Genomic DNA, 10079 nt, shown 5'->3' with positions numbered 1-10079 from the left:
GACCTCTTACCTGGGAATCTGGATTAATCAGTTGTCCCCAGTTGTCCTCTGTTTTGGAGGCTGTCAACTCCAACATAATAGTTGCTTATTTTGAAAATTGAAGCACGCTTTCCAGAATGGTGTGTTTAAGTTCACTGTGAATTAAGAATGACAGAGCACCAAAGATGAAGATGGCATTTTGAAGCAAGAAATCAAAATTGACAGCCTCCAAAAAATGGATTTAAGGGGTAGTTGACTCGTTGTAGTGCTAAGGAGCAATCGTGTTCACTGGAGGAAATTGAATAATGAGAAGCAGTCAACAGAGGAAGGGATAGAAAGCAATAACTGAATAGCAAAGTCTTTCTCATTCACCTCAGCTTTTCTCTTTATTAAGAAGCAAAAAGCCAAAAAAAAAGCCCACTCATTACTAACCAGCAATAGCTATGAGGCTGCAATTTTAAAGAAACCAAGCAGGTTATTAGAAGCTTTTGCTCTGCTTGGAAAGGTTGATTTGCACCATGTTCCTATGAACTGGAATGAGTTTTATCTCAATATTTGGGAACTAAGGCACAGAGAAGTGAGAGCACGAGGTGATTTGTTTAAGGTCACACAGAAAATGACTCTCCCTAGCTTGGACATGGTCCTTGGCTAATGTGTCTAAATGACTTTTCAGTGCTGTTTTCTGCTCTGCCACCTTCCAGGCAGGAGAGCTCTGACCTTATGGCACTGCAGCAAACAGAGCTGGATGGCAGTGTCATGCCCAAGGTGCTTTCTTTTACTGCCAGTGATCATGATGGGTTGCATTAGAGCAAAGCCCAGAGATTTAAATATCAGTTCAAATTACACTGTGGGACATCTGGTAGGAACACGGAAAAAGTTGTCTGCTTGTCCTGAAGGTCTCATCCATATGGTCTGAAAAGAGATGCAATGTCTTCATCCTGCCAAGAGGGTTTACTGTGCAATGTGAACTTCATCTTTGCTTGGATGTGGATTTTCACCCTGGGTGCAGAGCAGTGAGGATTTGCCTGTTCAGTCAGTAACTTTACTATATCAGAGAGACAGAGCTCTCTTCAAATACAGAGGAGTGAGGTCTGTGTGCCCTGCAGGTGTAACTGCTACATGGGGCACAGCACCTGGAACTCATTGCCTGGTCTGGAGCGTTTTCCCAAGGATACCAGCAACTAGAGGAATACCAGTCAATGCATGGGGTGACAGAGGCATTAATCAGAATTGTTGCTGCTTCTGTGTTGTCTAATGACTCATCTGTTTGAGATAAATTATGCACAAGGAGAGGAGACTGTTAGTGTCCTTCATGATGTGTGAAGCAGAAAAATACTCCAGCCAACTCCCAAAGTGTGAAAACTATTTTGTATTTCATTAATTCCCTTATTAAAAATGAGTAGAACCTAAATAATGCAGAAGTGACTGCTCTGTTTTAATTAGTTCCTTCTGTTTGCATTTATTTGCTCAACCACAGCACTCAGTGCCAGCCATTGACTGCACAAGTGCAAGTGATGACAAGAATTTTCTTTATGTGCTTAAGCCATTTGTTGAAGTGTTCCCTTTTTCCTTTTTTTCTTTTCCTTAAAATAGTAAAGAATTAGATGCCCGGCTCCATTTGAAATTCAGTGGATGATGGACATCAATTCCCTCAGGCTTCTTTGAAAATCCCATTTGCTCTCTCTAGTGACAATTATCAAATATCTGTGTTTCAGCTAATAAATACAGCTGGGCAGCAAACAACCTGTTTGTTCTGTCACATGAAGGACATGGCATCTTTCTGCGGAACTATGGGAAAGCTGTGCAGGCAGAACTGGGAGTAAACAATTAGAAGGGCAAAAGTATGGATATTTTTGATATTCCTTGTCCCACCTTCCCTACATACACAAGAGTTGTTTGCATATACAATGAGATGTTTCTGTTTAAATTTAATAGAAACTGTGTGCTGATATGTTGCTGTCTCTGATACAGTGGTGTGTACAGTGCTTGGCAAAATATTTGTGGATGAGGCTTTACACATAAGTGTAAGAAATTAATGACATAGTCATAATTCATCCAAGGAGGATTTGGTGAGCACATCTGGAAAAAACCAGAAAATATGGAAGAATTATGAAAACGTGAAAAGCCTTGAATGATTTGACCTTATTTTGGATATTAGGTGGAAATGATGTGTGGGTCCTGCCCTCTGTCCCCAAAAGTCTGTGCTCCAGTAGAATGCAGGTGGTTATTGAAAGTCAAAGTGTAGGTCAGAGCGTGTCAAAGAGAGATAATGATTTGTGGGAAAGCAGAAAATCTGCTTTCACAGAAAAATGAGAGAGATGAGAAGAACTGCGGAAAGAATAAGGAATGTTTTGTATGGGGGCTTAATAGACTCTGCCTTTTCTTTGTTGAGAAGGTCAGATAAGAAACGTGCACCTCCATCTCCTCATCTCAGCCCTTTCTCCTTTTCTTCCCATGTGTTCTCTTAAAGTGACTGATCCATGTTAGAGGAAAAAGAGATGCAGAGATATAACTGAATTGGATCGATTCCCAGGTTTTGATGTTGCCTTTGCATCTTTCAGTCCTACATTCAGCAGCTTTCCAGTAAAATCTTGTCCATCAGCTTCCTGGGGTTTATGTTTCCTCAGTGTTTGTGTGCTACTAACATTCAGAATTCCCAGAAACCGTGAACTCACAAAAAAACCCCATTTTTCTTCAATTACTTCATTTACTTTGATTACTTTAAATCATACTGATAATTCTATCATCTGGATATTTGTGCTTCTAACTCAAGAATTAGGATGAGATCTAGTTTCCTCTGCTTTTTTTTTTTTTCAGGAAATGCCCTTCCCAAGTAGCCATAAGGTGGGACTGCCTTTCAAATGGCTTATTCTTTCCCATGAAGGAGGATGTATGTTTTTAACAAACATAAGCAAAAGATCACAGCAGAGAATCACCAACAACACTGAGTTTCAGCTATTGGTTTGTGTGGTGCAGGCTATTGTCAGAACCACAGACCATCATTAACTTTCTCTCTGTAATGGAGCATAAAACCAGCCAGGGATGGGATGCTTGGTTAGCATATGTCACAGTAATTACAGAATTCATAATTAGCTGCACAGTCTAAAGGAAATGGATGACAAACTGTCTGTATAATTCATGGCATGTCTCTGTTAATCTGATGCTGCCATGCATGAAGCTCAACTCCCGTTTCCTACCAGCCATTGAAAACTGATGCACCTCTGAAAGGACAGAGATATGAAGGATAAGGGTGTTGTACACTGTGACTATTGTGCAGTGTCTCCCTGTTTTAAATCATGAGCAAAAGAGATACTGCTTGCATAAGCTATTGCCCTCAAGATGTTATCAGTCTTGATTTGACCACGGAGTTCTCATAAAATCTTCTCAGTGATGTGAATGAACATTCCATCCTGCTCTGAAATACTTTGTTGCTACTGAGATGCCTTTTATGCAAAACTTGTTGCTGTTTATGAGTGCAAATGAGAAGAATGTGAGAAAGTATTGAGAGGGGAGCATTCTGAGGAATGCTTTTTTCCCTGTCATTTCAAGACTCCTCAGATTTTTAGACTAGTGCCTTGTTAAACCTCTCCATCCCACCTGTGTCCTGGCATAACACTGTTTCCACCCTTATCCCAACATCAGCTGCCATACAGACTGAGAAACAATTTAAGTTTCTAGGAGTGCTAATTGCTCCATTTTTATTTTATAGGGAAAATTCTAAATAATAATAATAAAAAAAAGCCACATCATTTTACTGTGAGATAATGAGGTAAAACTTATTATCCGCCTGTTGTGTGCATATTTTGGGCAGCAGATTTTTATTATGACAACACCACAGAGGCCCTTGAAAACTGCAGGATTTGCTTGGCTTGATGTAGCCCCCTGTGATTCTCCTGCAGCCTTTTGCTTCAGGTGTCCTCTCGTGATCTTCCAAAGGCAATGAGAGAATTGCATCCCCCTCTTTACATCATGACGGAGTAGAAAATGCTCTCACAGCTCATTTCTCCAAGGTTCACAGCACAAACCCACACGTGGACATGGATGAAGAAGGGCTCTGAAGGGAACCAGTGGAGCTGCTCATGGAAATGCAGCTCTACCTTCGAGCTGCTGTTTCTCTTCCAGCTCCGCCTCTGCCTTCAAAGGCAGTTTGAAATGCAAATACGTTTATGTTACCCTTTGATCTAATTTCATCTCAGTAATTTCTCATCATGTTATAAACCACTCAGAGTGAATAAACCAGTAATTAGACATTATGGCTGGAGTTAGGTGTAATTAGCTATTTAAAGGAGAGCTAATTATGCTGTTAATGGAATTTCTCATTTTGGGGAGGGAAGAGAGATAGTGTTAAAATACATCTATAAGAAGCTCCAGTTAATGCATAGAATTAGCAGTCTACTGGTTTTGCCTATTTTGCTCTGCAATTCTTCAGCTAAAAGATGCTCCATTTTACAGAGAGAGTAGCTTCAACTTTTGTTTATGGGAAACTGTTGCTTATTAAGTTCATGACAATATAATTTTTCTGGGCTATGCTGCTCAAACTGAAACAACTGCTTGGTTCTAGAGAGGATTTTTTGGCTGCTCATTTTATGTTGGTTGGGAAAACGTCTGGTCATGTTGTCTGGGTCCCTCAGGAGGAGACATTTGTGTATTATATGTATGAAACCTGCCTTGAAGAATGTTTTTACATCACGTATCTTCAGCCATCCTGGAACATACTGAACAAACAGAGGGCAAAGAACTTAGCTGAAACCTCATTTTGCATGATATGACTCTCCCTGTCCCTCTTCCTCACTCTCCTTGAAGGAAATTAATTCCCTGTGTTGCCTAGTGACAGGTACTGCTTCTTCTGGCTGTACCTGAAAAGGTCTGGAGTGTTACTGGTTTTTCATTTTTTGTTTCAATTCCCAGTATGCTCCTAAATTTCATTTGGCAGTAAGTGACTCTCTCTATTTTAAAAATTCCATCTCTAATGTAGACCACTTATATATCAAGTGGCTGTGAGTAGATATATTTAACTCCCAAAGTATCATCATTTAATTCAGGAAGTGATTAGCCTTTGAGGGTCACTTTTCCCAGGCATGAATGTTGACAAAGTTCCTCTCTGAATCCACCCCATGCAAAGTGAGACTGATAAGATTAATTCCTTCTCTTTAAAAGTTGCTTCATCTGTCTGTGTCTACAGTTTTCTCATAGTTTAGACAACAGACTAAGGAAGAGTCTCTGCAAAGCTTTAACACCTCCTTCATCTGCCAGGTTTTCCAATTTTTTTTGTCTTCTTGCCTCTCTGCTACCCTTTCCATCAGCTTTAGCTTCTTTTGCTGTCATTCCATCAGGTTGGGAAAGAGAGAAACAGTTCCTAACCCTGGAATGATGTAGTTAAACATGTTTGGAGTCATCACACTGGAACTGCAACAGCCAGTCAAACTTTCCTTTCTAATTACCATAAGTAATTAATAGCTACCCAGGAGCAAGTTTCAGATTAATTAATTCCCACCAGAAGTTGTCCTCCAAAGTATTCCTTTGACCAAACGATCAGGATAACTCATTATAACTTGAAAGTAAGCTGGGCAAGTGTTATCAGCTGCAGTACAAGTTCCAGTGAGGTTGGTAGCTTTGCTGAACTTTCTTTTGCCATTTTCCTCTGCTTTTTGGTGTTGCCCAGGAAAAGGTGAAGAATTAAAGCTTTCCCACCGAGTAAGATTGTACTGGTTTCTATTTCTTACATTATCCCCATGAGTATTTCAAAATTTTAGAGTCATATTTTCATTCATCTCTCAATATACTAAGGAAAAATAACTGAGTTCCCTTGCTGTGACCATTCAATTGGACAAACTCCAGGTTATTAACCATCTAATAAATTATTTTCACAAATGTGGACAGTGAAGAGGTGAAAGTAGACCTAAGAGGTCTTTGCTATTTACCTTGTTGGGACACCACTGATTTTATCAGAAACATGATTTATTCTGTAGCCCATACCGTGTCGTGTAGAGTACAGATCTGCTGCACTGATGCATGTGGCTAATATTTCTTAAGGCACTGAAGAAATTTAGTGATGAAGCACTAAATTCACTGTTTCCAAGTAGAGATGTTCTCCCAATTCACCCTGTCCCCAGAATATGAGCCCGTGTTCCTTTCCTACTTTGCAATACAAGGATTTCCTGTGTATTTTATTCTGATGTGTTGTAGTTTGAGATCCCCAAAAATCCAATTTCCAAGTCCAAGCCTCCCCCCCCAACTTGTTTCAGTGTGAGAGGGTTTTCCAGACATAACACAACTCAGTATGGGGGGAAGGGAATTATATTACAGTTTATTACTTACACAAATAAATACTATAATACATTATATACACAATTCTTACTATCTCTCCTATGGTAAAACAATATATTTACGTTAGATCAAGTCCCTCCTTTCTCTCCAATAAATGAGGATACCAGTTTTTCTTCTTTGAGTCTTGAAACATCAATTAATTATGGATAATCTTAAACAAGAGACCAGAGAGTGACACTAGGTATTGAATATTTGCTTAGGAAACACTAGATCAGCATGGTGGTCTTTGAATTACCAAATCTTCCAAGATATACTGGCAATAAATTAATGAAAACTTTTTCCCCCAATGCTTTTGTTTGAGGTGCCCAACATTCAAACAAGACAGATGAGTCCAGTTCCAAATCCTCTGTAAGGATTCCATCACTGCAAATGATGAGGTTTTGGGGAGATGGTGTCCACCCTTATCCCCTAAAATCTGTCTTGGGAGGATTTCCGTAATCTCTCTGAAATCCTGGATTTCCAGAACTCTTCACAGAACTCTGTAAAACCTTGTCAAGAGCTGTGCAGGGAGGCAGTCACGTTGCTCTGCTGCAATCTGCCTTGGTGCTGTTAATAGTTTCTCTACAGTTCCTTGCATCATCAGGCATTTTTAAAAAGTATTTTTAAAGACAGAGCGATCACATGAAGTAAATACTCAGAAAATGTACTTTGAAGAGTCTAGAGTCTGATTTTCAGGTTATGCTTTCGTTTGGTGATGGCACCAGATATTTTGTTTGTTTAAGAAAAATAGCAAGAAAAAAAAGTTGTAGGCAGAGGTAAAATCTTTTAATAGATCAGATGATGAAGTGGGAAAAATGAGCCTTATGTACTCAAGAATTTGTTTGAAGATGCTAAAAAGAACTTGTATAACTAGATGCTTTTCTAATTTGTCCAACAAATCAACTGGTCTTTTATAGCTGCTTGCAAACTCTATCCTTGGTTTAAAAGAGAATTGAATAGCCTTTATTCACCTGAATATTTGCAGTTCCTTTGGGATGATCAAGGCCTTAGGTAAAAATCTAATTATTATGTTAATCACTATTCAAATGGCAAGGAGTAAACTACAGAGCTCCACTTGCAGGGCGACAATAGGAAGATATCAATCATTAGATTTGTTTCTGTAATACAAAAATTTTCATGGTTTGCTGAAAGCAAAGCCCTCTGGGGGGGAAAAATTGCCTTGAAAATCAATGAAGTCATTGCAGTTGTAATTTAGTGTTTTGATAAAGCTGAAAATTAGTCAGTTAATATTCTTGTCAGTGAGGAATAAGAAACATGAATTATTATATGTGCTGTTTTCCGCATGATTATAGATATATATATATATATGTATATATATAATTTTCTTTCCCTCTGGTCACAATCTAGAAATAGGAAGCGTTATTAGTAGAGAAAAAGACAGCTTGGAGAGTCAAAAGACGATTAAAAATGTTTCTTTTCTTGAGAGCACCATTGTGTAAGGGTCGGGATTGAAGAGAGAGAGCCTTCAGAGGCTGCATCTTCATGACACTGCAGCAACCAGGCAGGAACAAGTCTAAAAATAGCAACATATGGGAGAATTCAAAGGACTCGAGGCTTTATCTCTGCAAGATGTTGAGCAGCTCCTGAGTGTTTGGTACCTGGCAGGACTAAACTCCTGAACACTGACACGAGGGTTCTGTTCCTCCACCTCACTTTGATTTGTATCTTCATCTCTCACAGGTGCTGAAGATGAAACAGAGAAACGAGCTGAGCTGAACAAAAAAGTTGGAAACGTGTAAATTTATGTAGGAAATTACCGGTGAAGGGGTCACTGTGGTCTTGTACCATTGAAAGGATTTACCTGCCAACGTCAGGCACAGAGACAATGGCCCAAAGCTTAGAGCACAAGAGCACGACTCAGGGGGAAAAAGTTTTAAATCTCTGACAGATTTCTTAGAATTTTGGAATAGCAACTGGCTTCCATGGGGATCAGTCCCATATTTCTAACCCTGATGTGGGAAAAAGCTCATTTCACATTCCTCTCTGGAGGAATAAACACCTTCAAACCTGTGAGATGTGCAGAGAGCACGTTGTGGCAAGTTGGACGGTGTAACTCAATCTGAGCATTTTGGAGGCTTGTCAGATGTGATGTCTAAATCACAGCCATGTCTAAATCACAGCCCTGTGTGACTGTGATGTGTAATTTTTCAATAACTTTCATTTGTTGTTCAGCTGCTGTTGTGAGGGTGCAGGACCAGCCCTTGTGAGTGTGAAAAGCTACCAGGCTGTTTCCACTGTGGCAGCTCCCCTGATGGAGGATGTGGCCACTGACTTTTCTGGTGACAGGACAGGAAAGAAGTCAGTCAGAAATGCAAGTAACACACAGCTCACAGCAGTTGTTAATTGAGTTGTCTTAAAGAGGAGCCTTGTTACGTCTGCTCTGCTCAGAAACCTTGTGGCAGAGCCAGGTAACTGTAGATTGTTACCGGGAAATGTTTCTTGGGCCCCATCTAGGAGAAGAAACAGATTCTGTACATCGGGCAGGACCAAATCCTTCTCCAGTCCTCCAAACAATTCTGCAAATATTTTCCCCTCAAGTGTGTATGGGTGTAGAAAAATAAAACTAACTAACCCTTAGGATGTCCAGTACATATATTTTTTCACATTTAGTGTAAACACCTTCAGAGTAACATACAATCAGTGTGTCTACAACACATAAAAAAGATCACTGAGGGGGAATATACTGTCCTTTCCCCTCTCTCTTATGCCAGCCATTAGAAAATCAGTTATGTGATGCAGCACAATTGATCAATTTTATTGTGTACCAGGGATAAATTTAATGTACTCTGCACATGGAAATCCCATTAATGTGATTTTATGTGTAATATATAAATATATGGATTCTATTAAAACCAAAAGAAACAGTAGCACTGGTTGAACTCCTTTAAAAAGTACTTACCTTAAAAAGTAACATGGTGTGATCCTTAGTAAATTTTTTAACTTAATTTGCCTTTGCAGTGTTCATTTTTATAATGCAAGCTTTACTCCATTAAACTGTCAGATAAAAAGTGAGCTAACAGCCTGGCTGCATTTTCATCTAACAAAGGCTACATTTAGTGGGCTCAATTACTGGTGGAAGCTTTAGACAGAAATAGAAAAAGAAGGACGACAGAGCAATTTATTTTTACAATAAAACTGTTAATTCTTGCACCCTCCCCTCCTTGCAACACTCTGATGCTTAATGCTACATTAATGAGGCACTTTTAATATAATTATGGTTGCTTTTGTCCCAGCTTTTCCTGATTTTCAGATGTGGCCTTAGAATTAACTGTCCTTGGCCAGAGTGAAATGTTCCCTTTAATTGGGCCGAAACTGTCATCTTTTTTACAATTTCCTGCAGCATCTTTTGCTAGTTTGCACCACTTGGATTCAGGGAGAAGAAAGAGAAAACATCATTTCACGATGCTTTTCTCTTCGTATAATTTAACCCACCCAAAATTTGCAGCATCATTGCTGGGGTTTCCACAATCTGCAGCTCCACGTATGGCCATCGAGCTGTTTCTCCTTGCAATCTTTACACACATTACAATTTATTTCCTTTTACAGCAGTCTGAAGAACACAGGATCTAACTCCTAATACAAGTAATTCATTAGCAACAGGCTATGTTGATCCTGGAACCAAATACAGCAATTACCAAAAAGGTCTTTAAAATGCCTCTTAAACAGTGATGTGAAGGAGTGGGTTATTTACACAGCCGGTAACAAGCTGTGGAACATTTAATCTTCTGGTTGCTGGTCTGCTCCTCAGTTAGGCTTGTGCTGGCTCTTATTTG

The sequence above is a fragment of the Pipra filicauda genome, unplaced genomic scaffold (assembly GCF_003945595.2).
Source record: "Pipra filicauda isolate LSUMZ 115617 unplaced genomic scaffold, ASM394559v2 scaffold14_size4853619_pilon, whole genome shotgun sequence".
Classification (NCBI taxonomy): domain Eukaryota; kingdom Metazoa; phylum Chordata; class Aves; order Passeriformes; family Pipridae; genus Pipra; species Pipra filicauda.
Note: the sequence above shows the minus strand (reverse complement) of the source record.